This window comes from Rhinolophus sinicus, chromosome 1, assembly GCF_057876585.1.
Source record: "Rhinolophus sinicus isolate RSI-liver-muscle chromosome 1, RSI-T2T, whole genome shotgun sequence".
Lineage (NCBI taxonomy): Eukaryota > Metazoa > Chordata > Mammalia > Chiroptera > Rhinolophidae > Rhinolophus > Rhinolophus sinicus.
In genome coordinates, this window is record NC_142501.1 from 87,920,537 (window position 1) to 87,935,229 (window position 14,693).

The window sequence follows — 14,693 nt, forward strand, 5'->3', positions numbered from 1 at the left end:
ATTTCTGAGGTTGGACATCTTTGGATATCGCCTTATTTGAACTCAGGGCTCAAAGTGGGTGCCTGAACTTGAGCAAAAGTAATCTGGTGTGGTTTTACACATTTCTAGACAGATCATTGTGGCTGATTTTTCCAGGCATGCTGTCCCTGCCTACTTTACCCTTAATCCAGAAAAATGGCTCTAGGACTCATCAAGGATTGCAATTATAACTGGCTTTCCAAAGTGAAGAATCCAAGAGCCAGGCAAGTAGGAGAAATCCGACCCTCGAAACTTTTTGGAAGCATGGACGGGGCCCACAGGATGTGGTACCATTGTGTCCTAAGTTTGGTGATGAGGTACCTGAGACATTAAACCACCTCTGTGAGCATGAGCTTAGAATAGCAAGTCTGGGGGGCCCCTTTCTTTTCAAAGGTTCTTCAGATTCTCTGTCTTTAGTCTCCTGAAGAGTAACAAATCCTTGTTGGAGAACATGGCAATTTGGTTCAAAGGTTAAAAGCAGATGGACTTTAAAATGAAATGGACTTGGTCTGAATGAGTCCTGTAGGGGAGGAAAAAGTTTTTTCAGCGCTCTAGGGGTCTGAAAAATAAACTGACAAATACATTCACAGGAGAAAAGCATACACATTTATTTAAGTTTCATGTGACACGAGAGCCTTCATAAGGAAATGAAGAGCCCAAGAAGCAGTTAGATTGATGCTAGGTTTGATGACGAGTGGGCAGTCATAGAAAAAACGTGGTAAGACAAAAGCTAAAGGGTAGGAAACCGGAGGAAACTTAGCAAAGCCTGTTGGTTCGGCTTCTTCTCAGCGTCCCTGCGTTTCTCGAGATAAGGACTCTCCTTTCCTCTGGGTATAGGAGGGTTTCACGGCCTGTCTCAGGAGAGAAGGGTGGGAGGAGGTCAGAGTGACCTTCCTGTTTCTGCTGTTATCTCAAACCCCTTCAGCTTAAAATAGTCCATATGCCATGTCGTGGGGTAGCATGTCCTGAACCCCACCAGTCCCAACTCGGTGCCATCTTTGTGATGGGGGACAAGTTACTTAACATTTGTGCCTTAGTCGCGTCACCTGATAATGGAGCCACATCAACACCTATTCATTCCTAAGGTGACCGGGAGGACAGAATGGGGTACTGTGTATAAAGTGCCTAGTACAGTGCACTCAACAAGCGTTAGCTCTCAGTAGTAATGACCACTATTATTAATATGAATTGCTCCTGTTGGCAGTCAGGGCTTATTGCTTGCAGGAGCCACATTTTCATGCATCAGTTAGTGCTATCCTTTTCTGCTCGACAGAGCTGGCAGTGAATGTACACACCCACACCTCTGGACATCGAGAAGAAATGAAGACACATAAACTGTAGAGATCTCGTATGACAATGAAAGCTGCTCAAAATACGGCAGCCCCTGAAATTAGGAGCCTCCCTTCTTTCCCTCCCCAACTGAAACTGCTCCTATGGATGTTGCTCTTGGTTCAACCTGAGACCCCTGAGGTCCTACCATGTTTCCCTGAAAATAAGACCTCACCGGAAAATAAGCCCTAGCATGATTTTTCAGGATGACATCCCCTGAACATAAGCCCTAATGCATCTTTTGGAGCAAAAATTTATCTTAGACCCGGTCTTATTTTAGGGGAAACACGGTACATCCACCTAACCGTTTTCCCTAGCCACACACATACCTGTCTAATCAATCCTCAGACGTCTGGAACACAGGGTGTCAGGAGAGAAGACAATTGCAAATATTGGATCTGCTCCAGGCCTGGTCAGAACATTTCCTTCCCTTGACTCCAATGCCTGGAGACAACATAGCGTTTAAAACCAGTAAGACCACAAACTCTAGGGCCGAACTGCCTGAGTTTTGAATCCGGGTCCTATACTCACCACTGTGAGAGCCTGGGCCAGTTACTTAACCTCTATGTGCCTCAATCTCTTCATCTGTAAAATGCGATATTGTAAGAATTAAGTGGGTTCATGCTGTTATATCAATGTTATTATTACTGGATGGTCATACGACCCAAACCAAGCCAATAACTCTCAGTCCCAGGACTTTTGCTGGAGATGCATCTGCCAGAATTTCTAAATTGGTAAAACTGAAAGCTGAGAACTGCCAGTATATCTTCCTGAGAATGAAGTGCCCACTCAGGAAAGAGGACTGAGAGATGGTCAGAGCACCTGGGGTCCAAAGCTATTGTGTGCGACTGGAATCTAGTTATGCCTGGCCGTCTGGTGAGGGACTTTTCAATAGCATGGGCCATTAATTCTCCTTCGTTCACTTGAGTCATTTGAATTGTTTCTATCACCTACCAACAAAATAATTCTCACCTAGCTTTATTGAGATATAATTCCTTTACCTACAATTCACCAATTTCAAGTGTACAATTTAATGGTTTTCAGCACATTCATAGAGTTGTGAAACCATCACTGTGATGTAGGAGTTTTGCTCCCAGACGCCACAGAAATGGCTCCGTAGGCATGGGGTAGGAGCAGATCTGCTTCCAGGTCACCACCATTTTGAAACTAGTTAAAGTTGGAATCATCTATTTTTTTATTTGGAAGTGGCTTAACCTTCACACAGTGTAATGGAAAAAGAAATGAACTGGGAATCAGGATCCCAGGTCTCTGTTGTGGGAAATCAGGAAATCCCTATGATGCCTGAGGTATCCATAATTCTACAGTTTAGTCAAATCTCTCACTTGTCATATAAAAGTGAGAGCCAGAGACGCTAAGCCAACTGCCCAAGCTGACGGAGGTACTTCCTGTTGGATACATTCAAGAATACTGCGGTTTTCTGTGTTGTTAGCTCTAGGCTGTTCTTACTCTTCCTGTAGGATTTCATTCCCAAGATCCAAGTCAATCTGTTAATATGCTTGGAGGTTAAAAGAATTTTTATAAAAATCGTCATTCATTCATTCATTCATTCATTCAAGAAATACACTGGGATTGTGGTTAGTCCCTATATTTAATGTTTAATTCCAGTGTGTTTCTCTTCAGATAAAATAGTGTTCTGACTACAACCTAGAGGTAAAGTAATATATTTTCCTTAAATCAGAATATAGTAAGGGGTTTCAAAAATATTCTATGGTGCTTAGTGCATTAAGTGATAATAGATTGGTGAGTTTCTACATACATGTGTGCAATAATCTTGGGGGGCAGGACCGGGAGGATTAATTACAAAGAAGTGCTGCTGGGGATAAGGACGGATGACAATTAAGGGAATAATTAAACTCTTCATCTAATAAAAATAAATAGATTTGATAACCAAACTTGAAATTTAGACTAATTTCACATCTAACAGCCCTTGAGGCTTCAGAGGGTTTAGCAAAAATATTAAAAAAACAACACTTCAGCTATTACTAATTACAAATCTGTGTATCTGGGCACACAAGGACTCTCTATACAGGCTTTGGAAATGTTTAGAAACACACTTCCTGAAAGAACACGAGAGATTTGGAACTGGCCAACAAAATGTAATAGAGCCGGGGGGCAGGATGCATTGTACCCAGTCATCATTAAGGACGGAAAGGCATTTGCTTTACCTGGGATTTCCTGTGAAAACACAGTGAGAACACCCAGAGAAACAGCAGCAGCAGGGAGATTATCTGCAGTCATCATTGTTTTTAAGGAGTGTTTTTTCCTTTGTGAATCTAGACAAAGTAAGTTGCATCCTATCAAAGAGTGTTGGCTGTTTTATTTAAATTACAAGCAAGAGGTGGTAGAATGCTTAAACCGAGCTTAAGGGGAGGTCCTTGCATGGAATTCAAGGGGAGAATAGTGAAAAAGAGAACAAAAACGTCCATAATGCCACTATCCTAATACAACTACTATGGGGACGTTGATGCATTTCCATTTACTTTTCTAAGTTTTCATTGTTTACAGTTGCAGTGGGAGGAGACCAAGTTGCAGGATGTCCTGGAAAGACTCCCTTCCACCAAACCCTCCCTCCCAACACGCGTATGTTTGCAGTCTTCAAAACCAGCAAGACCCTGCCATCATGCCCTTTACCCCGCCGAGGTCTGTAAGGCCGGAATCTCCAGGGATGCAGGCAGGCAAACATCGTCACTGGGCTGCCACCCCCACACAGTGCTGACAGCCCGATGTCCCAAGCCCTCCCACTCTGTCCTCAGAACCCACAGTCTGTCACCAGTGAAGTCCTCTCTATCCTCAAACTTCAAACATTTTCTTCATTTTCTTGTTCTAATTGAAACCTGGGTCTTCCTGCAGACACTGCTTCCTCTGTTTTCTCTCCCACTCCCTTTGTGCCATGGGCCCTGAATTCACCTCCACAGGTGCTCTCCTTGCTCCTCCGTGTCAGTGACCTTCCTTTCTCTCTACACTTGCCACCTTTTAACAGTTGTTGGCATTAGACATTACACGGGCGACCCCCTCCTTGCTGCAGTTATCAACAGAAACCCCCAAACGGTCACTCTCCTCATTCCTTGAAGATTTTAGCCCCTGACGCAGTTACCTTTCCCAACATTACTCACTCATACATACCTGGTGATTTCAAAACCCACAGAGGAAGCTCCCAATACCCCCACCCTTATGTTCCTCGACCATTTTTCCATCAAGTATCTTGTTCTCCACTCTACTTCAGCTTTCCCCAGTCACACTCTAGACCAGGGGTGTCCAAACTGCGGCCCGCGGGCCAACTGAGGCCCGCAATCCATTTTTAATTGGCCCACAGCAAATTCCAAAAATATATTTAGTTTACTTAAATAAACCAGGTGAGGCAATACGTACTTCACCTCGAGTGAGTGGCCCGGCTGTTTGTGTATTTTACCGCATATGGCGCTTGGTAAAAAACGTTGAAAAAAGTTTGAACACCCCTGCTCTAGACCATGTCACTGCCTCCATCATCCACTGCAAGCATCCCAACCACAGCTTTGATTTCCATCTTACTCCCGTTAATACCCTCCCAATCCAAGTAGCTTGACATGCATTGATCCTACCATCTTTTCACTAGTTTCAATATCCCCCTTAGCTTCACTTCTCAAGCAGCTCATCGTCGTTCACTTACTTATAGCGCCCACTCCCTTCCCTCTCCTGCCCTTCACAATCCGCACCCAGCAAACCCTCCACCTGGGTTACATCTGATCCTCCCCTTACTCGGTTCCTGCCCCCGTGCAGCTGATCTCACCTTAGATTCACGATCAGAAACCAGGATCGTGATCTGGTAATCCTACCCTGCTTTCCTGGCCCATTTACTTTCCCTCCCTCCTAGGTGGTTCTAATCGCTATTCTCTCTCCTCAAACCTCCAATACCACCTCCTCCTCCATCCTTGCTCTTGGCTCACAATTGCGCTTTCTACTTCTCTGAAAAAAAAATGGAAGGCATCAGACGAGAACTCCCACCGGCTCTCACCCCACATCGACCCCACTACCTGCACCGGTGCTTGCCCTCCTCTTGCCCTTGACGAACCGTCTGTGATCCTGAGGCCAGTCCATCGGTCTCCTGTGCTCTACGTCCCATCCCCTTCCCTCTTCGAGGGCATCATGCCAGCAGTTCTCCCCTCTCCTGCAGCATCATATTTTCTCTCTCCATGGGTCGTTTCCAAGGCACACAAACACGCTGTTATTTTCCCAGTCCTTAAAAATCCCTCTCTTGACCCTATTAACCCCTGTAAAACAAAGTCAGATGTTGTCACTCATGCTCAAAACCGTTCATGGCTCTCCTCTCACTCAGACAGAGGCAGAATTCCTTACAAAGACCCATCGTTGGACCGAACCTCTGACTTTACCCTCTGTGCCTCAGCCAGGCTGGTGGCTTCACTCGTCCTAGCACACCAGACATGCTCTTAGGGCGTTCGTACGTGCTGTTCCCTCTGACGGGAATGCTCTCCCTCAAGACATCTGCTAATTCCCTCACTTCACATGTCAATCAAATGTCAGCGAGACATCCCTCAGCCTTCCTATGTAAGGAAGGCTGCATTGCAAGCATACTCCGGTACTCAGTACCTCTCTCCCCAGCTTTATTTTTCTTTTTAGCACATATCACCTTCTAACATTCCATATAATGTACTGACTTCTTGGATTTATTGACTGTTTCCCCGAGTCATTCAAAGAACTGGAATATATGTGCCTTAAGAGCAAGATTTTTTTTTTGTCTCCTTTGTTTACTGCCAAGTGTATCCCAGCACTGACGTGTTTGGCACATAGTAGATGCTCAATAAATATCAGTTGAATGAATGAATGATTAAAATTAAAGACAGACACAGTGTCTTACAATTTTGAAATTTCCACAACCATGTTTCTTTATGATTCTTCCATGACGTCTGCATTAAGAATTATCTGAATTAAACGTGTGGACCTTCGTTTCATCAGGTTCTACTGTAAACATGTCTTTGTCTTTGAAATAGAATTTCACTTCAGAATGAAGCCAAATCCTGGAGTGCCAGCAACGGTTCACTGACTGGCTCTTCTTGCTTTCATTTTAGTTTATACCAAGTTTGGTTTGGAGAGGGGAGGCCATCTCGGGGAGGGAGCGGAGAAGATCTTGGGAAGACTTCAGAAGGAGGAATTGGCCAGAGAAAGCATCTTTCAGGCTTAGACCTGAAACCCATTCAGAGGCTCAGGGGAGGAAACGGGCTGGAGAGAGCAGGTGGGATTGCACACGTCTCCTGAGACTGTGGTTCTCTGTTCAGAAGGACGCTGGCCCAACGCAGCTTCCAAGAATCAGAAAAAGTGGCACTTCACAATGGAAATCAAGATTTTAGTCATGAAAGAAAGTAAAAATAAAAGCAAAACCACAACAGGACAGAGGTTCCAAAACAGCAGGAAGACAGCAGCTCTGGAGTTGAAAGACCTTGGCTGAGGCCGGCCCCACACGTCCCAGGCCTGGGACACAGTTCTCGGGGTGGCCGAAGCCCCAAGCCCTGTCCCCCCAAGGGGAGGGACTTGATGGGTGTTGGCTGCTCCTCCAACCCAGCTGCCACTGTGTCCCCAGAGCCCAGCACAACAAACACACAAAGAGGACGCTCAAGAAACATCACTTTAATGATCAAACACGTAATTTAGGAGGAGTAACTTCTCAAACCGAGCTGCCTCTACCTTCATGCCAGACTTCACAGAATTGCCTTGTTTTTTCCTCATTTAACTGCATCCTCTCACCCTCTGCTTAACCCACTGCCGAAATCATCTACCCACTTGTTGTTTGTGTCCCCACTCCACAATGGAGCCGGCGCCTGCTACGTCAATCCCTGAGCTGCCAAACATTAATTTCCATTTAAAAACATAGTGTTTTAGCAGAGAAACAGACCAAGGAGGCTCTGTGCAGACTCTAGCCTCCATTTATTACACCAGGCTGACAGGTTTTTTAGCAGGTTCTTGTTTTTCTCCTCTGGAGGAAAGCTTGTTTCCATAGAAGGATTTCCCCCCTTTGTGCTCATTCTTTGTTCACAGGTTTAGTGTTTACTTTTGCTTTTTTAATCTTTGCATAACCCTTTCTGTTTCAAGAATCTGAAGAGACTCTGGACTGGAATCCCTCACCCTTCCCTGAAAACGTCTCTGGTTCATGCCAATCGTGGCCGACACATTTCCCTAGTTTTCCTTTCACACCACAAAGATGTAAAAGGATGCTGGTAAATCATCAGGACAAACCTCAGATAACCTGGTATTTGTTGACGGGGTATTTTTCAAGTGTTCAGCCAAGACTTTGTGCCACAATCAGTTTGTTTCAACGGAGTTCCTGGAGAGAGGGTTCCAGACCACTATGAGCTATGTGACCACTGACCTATTTGGAAGTCCAGCCAGATGAACGAGGTGAAGGGTCTCCTTGCTTGGAAGGCAAGAAAGCCCCAGTGCTCAGAGAACAGCTGTGCCCACTGAAGCGCGTGGCAGGCCTCCATTACCGGCTCATAAGCAATAGGAGAAGGGGGGTAGGGAACTGCTTGGAATACACTGGAGCAGCAAAAGGAGTGACACCGTGAGGGCATCCCCGGCAGAATATCATCTCCATGAATGAAGGTGGGGCCTCTTCTTGTTTTGTTCACTATGTCCTCTGTACCTAGCTGTGTGCACAGGTCATGACTGCTGTTCAGGAAGTATGTGTGGAATGAATGAATGAATGAATGAGGTAGGAGGACAGGGTGCCCCAAGAATCCTCGTGAATAAAAACAGTTTTGGAAGGAGTTAAACCTGCTGTTGTCATGTTTAATTTTACTAGAAAATATCTATAATTCTACCAAAACACCAGGTCGGTGTGGCCTGGAGAATAAAATACAAGTCACCAAAGCTGGCTAGCTATTGAATGCTTGACTGATTGCCATATATGACAAACCAAAAAAGGGGGCTTGCGGTAAAAACTATGGTGCCTTGTGTGCCAAATATGATGCTAGGTAGGAAATAAGAAACTAAGATAATGACTCCTGTGTAGAGAGCTACACTTATGTGAGTTATTATGCATGTGTACATACAGCTATATATACAAAAGCTCCGACAATTAAGTTCATGAACTTCCTACTGTACACTTACACGGACTTAATTGTCCAAATTTTTTCGTATACAGTTACAATTTATTGAGCACTTGCCTCTTACCAGACACTATTTAATTCTTTTAATACCACTAAGATTTCATAGCATTATTTCCATTTACAGATGCAAAAAAAAACAATGGTTGAATATAAGGCAACCTTGAAAATAAGGTGATTCTTCCTTTTCCCAATGGAAAAAAAAATTCTCCTTTCCAAAGATTTTTTGTTAAACTGAATAAAAAAGTGTTTAGAAATGACAGTACAAACATCTCTTACATGCACTGTTCAAAATAAGGAAACTATGAAGGTCAGTGGCTTAATTTTTCCTTTGCCTCCCAGAAAAGGAGACAGAAATAAATTTTTGAGGACCCCTTTCTTGACAAAACAATTAAAACTATCTATCTCTATCATCTTGGGAAGTTAGTTACCAATTTGAATAATGTTACCCCTGACAAGTAATTAACATGTAATGTTATTTCCATAGGAGGTAATATTAGATTTTAGAAAGTCTGTATGTCTGAAAGTGGGCTTCTCAGAGACAACTCTAAAAAGATATTTAATAAGGTTACTAAAAACAGTGAAATTTTATTATGGGAATGTTTTCAAGTCTTCAACTTTATCCAAGACCTTTCTCACCAATGGCTTTACAGTTTAGCAGCCAGTCTCTGCTTACATCAACATACTCAGAGGCCTGGAGTTTTTAAATCAGCAACCGCTAAAAAAGGAAAACTGCAGTTTCAGGCCCCAGATAAGATTTCATTTGCTCAATCTGAACGAGATACACAGATCCTAAATCTAAGGCTAACCCAAAGAGTATGAGAAAAAATGGATTCAAGGAAGCAATGGAAGACCTACAGCATTTTCCTTCCAGGGGTATGAATAATGTGTAATCATATAGCTACTAATATTTATCAATTTGAGTCACATACATTATTTCAAATGCCTTCATCGTCACCAAAGCGCTTTTTGAGTCAACTAACACAGTTTTCTGGAGTCTTTGCTGTGTCTATCTTGTTTCCTCAGTAGAAACACATGTGAATGCTATCCCAGCACCTTTCCCTGTCACGTTTTTTAAATAGCTGCATATTATTACAGAACATACCAGTTCTCAAAACTGAACACTGGATTGTCTCCAAATGCTCAACATTACAAAGAACATTCTTGTGGACAGACCTGTACATATGTTCTCCATGATTTCTACAGGATACAGGTCTAAGGTATGCCTATTCCTAAAGATTTGTATGCATATTGGCAAAGTCCAGAAAGACTGTATCTATGTGTACTCTGTAGTAAAGTAAATGTTTCATTGTGTTTGCCTGGTATTATCATTGCTACCTTTGCCAGGGTTTGGCTGTATCACTCAATACACTTAAACACACACACATACACACACATTATTATTGAAGCTGAAGAATGTTTATACCTCTGGAACACCATCCATATTAAAATACAGAAAATTTCCAACACTTCAGAAGGTTTCATTATGACTCTTCCAAATCAGAACCTCTCTACTCCTCACCTGGCATAAGGGGTAATCATTTTTTTTTTAATTTCTGTTACCATCAATTAATTTTACCTGTCCCTAAACTTCATACAGGTACTCTTTTTGTGTCTAGCTTCTTTTACCTAATACAGTATCTTTGAGATTCATCCATGTTTTTGCACGCTTTATTAGTTCATTATTTTTAAAAAGTGTTCATTTTTATTGCTGTGAAATATTTCACTGTATGACAGTACCACAATTTATCCATTTCCCTGTTGATGTCCATTTGGGTAATTAGTTTGGGGCTATTAGGAATAGGCAGGTAGAAATACCCTTGTGTGTGTCTTTTGGTGGACATATGCACCCATTTCTCCTGCGTGTACAGCTAGGAGTAAAATCGCTGTTCACGGGGTAGGTTTCCACAGGGCTTTAGTTGAAATTGTCAGTTTCTCAAAATGGTTGAACCAATTTACATTCCCACGAGTAATGTGTGAGAGTTCCAGTTACTCCTCATGGTTACTGATACACTGTCTAAACCATAAGATACTTGGTAGATATGTCATGACAGAGTCTTTCCATGTTCAATTTATATTTCAGTAATTTATTCTGAGTTTCACCTGTAGTACTCAGAGGACAACAACAAAGGAGGGTTTAGACAGTTGACTCAAGTGGTTGTTCCTGGTAGGATTGTCCCACTTGTCATCCTGGTCTGCATGTCTGAGACCATCTAACATACAAAAAGGTCAGAGGAAAATACCTATGACCTTTCGATTCAAGCTATTTATCTCCAAGATGAAACTCTCAGACCTGAGAGTCCGGAATATGCCACAGAATCAACAATGTAAAGTCCAGGGCACTGAAACTCATTATCATGAGACTTCTTATTTCCACGACAAATCTCAAAAGAGGTACAGACTTTGACTAGGTGAAGCCCCACAGGGCCCTGAGAAGGACGTGCTACTACGTTCACTTGATAAAAAGAGTGAACTCAGGTTTTTAACAGGTGTGCCTAATGAGACAGTAAATCAGCCTCCAAGGCGACGTGTGGAAATACTGAGTCCCAGTCTTTGTCCTCCAACGAGCTTTTGCAGAGACTTTTTCCACACGTGCACTAACAAAAAGTCATTCGTAACTGTCTACCTGGTGGCTCCAGCCATCTGTTTAAACAGCTGGAGCCCAGAATGTTTGAACCTGCACAAATACCAAGACTTATAAGAATGGTGCAATCTGCCTCCCATTTCCTGGCCCTGCTGAGGGGTGGCAGCAGCGCTACCTTCCCCCTGCCCCACAGAATCTTCTCTGCGTTCTCTGGGAGCCCAGTCTACATGGACTGCTTTAAGGCCTTCCAGCTGGGCTCGCCCTGGGAAACACAGGCAGGGGGAGCGAGAGAGAGGGAGGCTAGGGTGGGGATGCATTCCTCCAGTTTCCTTCTCTATGGCTCAGTGGGGTCCGCTGCATCCCTTAACCAAAGTCACAGCTCGGGCCAGGGAGCCCCCTCCACACGGCCTCTCGTCCCAGGTTCTGGTAACCACTCCCTTCCTCTTCTGGTCTGGGTATCAGCCCTTCTCTGACCAACCGGAAGTAGCCCTGCACTATATCCTGCGTTGTCTCCACCTCTGTAAGGAGTTTCATTACTAATTCTCATCAAATTAAATGATTTGTGTGTTTCACCTATTTCCTGTTTGCATTTTAGTTGTTATTGTAGTCTTGTCAAAGGCCTAAGATGAAGCCTTCATAATGAATGAAAAGGATACCATTAGAAATATCCTAAGGGACATGTCTAATCTTAGGAGGCCTGCAGAGGGAAGAAGAAAGAATAAATAGGTTTCCCCTACCAACCCTTAAACAAACCACCCACAGAGCTGGCAGTTCCCTCAAATCTGCTGCTATGCAGGACATGGGGGGCGGGGCACAGGGACATGGAGTGAGCACCTATCATGTGCCGGCCTGGTGCAAGAACTTCCAACTACATCACGTCATCACGTACTGTGTAACCTTGAACAGACTTGTAAGCTCCCTGCATCCCTGTTTTTCATCTGTAAAACAGGAACAATAATAGGACCTGCCTTGTAGTGTTACTGAGAGAATAATGAGACAATACATGTAAAGTGCTTCAGACAGGACATAATACATGTTCAATAAATGTTAGCTATTAATAATAATGACGTTGTTGATGACGATAGTTATAAGAAGAAGAAATAACAATCTTCTGAAGCAGATACCATTTCCCCCATTTTAAAGATGAGGAGACTAAAGCCTCATGAGCCATGTCACAAAAAAGAGGCAGAAGAGAAATTAATTTGGGGACTGTTTCTTGATTTTGGGGATAGAAAAGACTATAGCGATCTGTTGATTATGCTTTCAGTGTAAGTATAAATTATTTTATGAACCATAATTTTCAAAAGACAACTAACCTGTCAGTCAACTAAAATATAAATACATGTACATTCATACACAACACACACACACACACACATACACACACACACACAGAGAAAACTAAAACAAAAACCAGGATGACTTTTAACTTGATATTTTTCTTTTTCGAGTCCTTGATTAATGAAATATTCTGTGCCTACTGAATTCAGGCACTGAATTTATTTGTGCAAAAAGACGTGGTTGCTGCTTTCTCAAAAATCTGTGAAGAGCCACAGCATCAGAGGGCTCCGATCTTCATCTGAGGATAAAGGCGTCCTCAGGGGGTGGTGGGAGCGCTATAATTTTACGACCACATAAGATGGCAAAACACTTATCTAAAAAGTAGCAACATTCTTTAAAGTTGATTGACAGCTTATTGTTCAATACATTTAATTAATCCTAAAGAAGTTTTACTATTTTCCTGTTTCAAAAATTATACACAATATTCATTTACGATCTTAAAACCTTCTGTATAGATACTTTCTTTCTAAACCTATTCAAGACCAAAATAAAACATCTGAGAATCTTCTGTTATTCTTCTTTAAATAAAAATGAACAGTTTTTAAAAAGGAGAAAAATTCACCTGAATCGGGACGCCAAAGCTGTCCCTATTCCACCCTCGCCATGTCACACTCTCCCTCAGTGCCTCCCATGTGCCACGATTCAGTCTACAGAAAGGATGACATCTATGAGGTCCATGTGCCCTCACACTCTTCTCCCCAGATGAGTGACAAAACACAGGCCTCTTTCTATGGTAGTTGACTCTCCAAACGCCTAAGATACTATCCCACGCAGCCACTGACACTCAATCAGGGTTGACTGGTGGGATGAATTTCATTTGTTATCCCTGAAGGGAAACATTAATGCAGATGAACAGAACTGGTTCAACAAAGAATGTGTTCATAGGTCAGGAAATTTGCTGTGTTCACGCCCGTATCTCCAGGACCTAAAACAATGCCTGGTACAGAAGAAGCACTCAGTAACTATTTGTTGAATGAATGAATGAATGAATGAATGAATGCTGTAATCTATAAGAGTCAGTACCATGTCTTCAGGGAATTTAGAGAGAATGAAGATGCACAAAAGGAACATAACAACCCTAATGCAAATTAGCTTAGGATAGGTACCATAAAAGCAAGACAAATTGTGGGTAAAATGAGAAAAGAGAGTTGTCTGAATTAGTCTGAGTAACACTGCATTTAAAAAGAAATATGGTATTGCTTTTAAGCATCTTATCTAGGCTCACAGTCTTCTTAAGCAGATATTCTAATGCACCTGCTTTAATAAGCAGATGAAAATAAGTTATAATTACTAACACCATTTGCCTTAAACTGTTTACAGTTTACGTTGATAAATCTCTTTAGAGTGAGCAAAGGGGCCGTCAGCCCAAACTCTGAGTGGGTCAGTGTGAATGAATGAGATCTTGAATTATTTGAACATGAGCCCCAAGGGCTATCACTTGTCCGTTTCCCACTAAAACCCAACAGAGCCCTTGTACAGAGACTTTTTATTTTTTTTCCTTTGGACCCTATCATGGACATATTTTTAATGTTTCTGTTATAAAAGTTATATACTTAGTCTAAAAAGTTCCCAAAATACCTAAGTTTAATAAGTAAAATGTGGAAGGCAAGCCACTTCCTCTTTCCCCAGTCATCCAACTCCTCCCCACCCAAATGACAACGGGGTCAGCAAACTATGGCCCCTGGGCCAAATCCAGCCTGCAGCTTGTTTTTGTACAGCCTGTGAGCTAAGAATGGATTGCACATTTTTAAATGATTGAAAAAAATCAAAAGAAGAATAATATTTTGTGGCACATGAAGAAATTTAGTTTTCAATATCTATAAATAAAGTATCATTGGCACACAACCATGTTCATTTGTTTACATCCATGGCTGCTTCCACACTCTAGCTGCAAAGTTGAGAAACACCTCTGGTCAAACAGAGTAGACTCTTGTCACCCTTTCTGAAAAAACACTTCTCTTTCTAACTCACTATCTTATCCATCCATCCATCTACATGTTCACCAAATTATTTGACACCAAACTTCCTGTTTGTCTGACGGCCTTTTTTCCGCTCACCTATATTTGTGGCCATGTTAAGTTTTCATAGACCCGCCAACTTTCTATTAGGTATTTCACCACCAGCCATAGCCCTATCAAGTTTCTCATAGGCATTTCACCACCAGCCATGCACTCAAGGGCGTTTCTTCCCCTCCTCGCCAATCTTCTAGGGAATACAGAGCACAAGGAGTACAATTTGGAAAGGGCTCAGGAGAAACGGGAGCAATAAATCCTGTGATTTCCCTTTGCAGTAAAGACACCACCCTG

General features: G+C 42.6%; 1 protein-coding gene across 2 annotated transcripts in view; it reads right to left on the reverse strand.

Moving 5' to 3' along the window:
- The window catches only part of TMCC3 (transmembrane and coiled-coil domain family 3), a 250,148-nt gene that overhangs the window by 91,413 nt on the left and 144,042 nt on the right, over nucleotides 1–14,693 (reverse strand). The window lies entirely within an intron of this gene.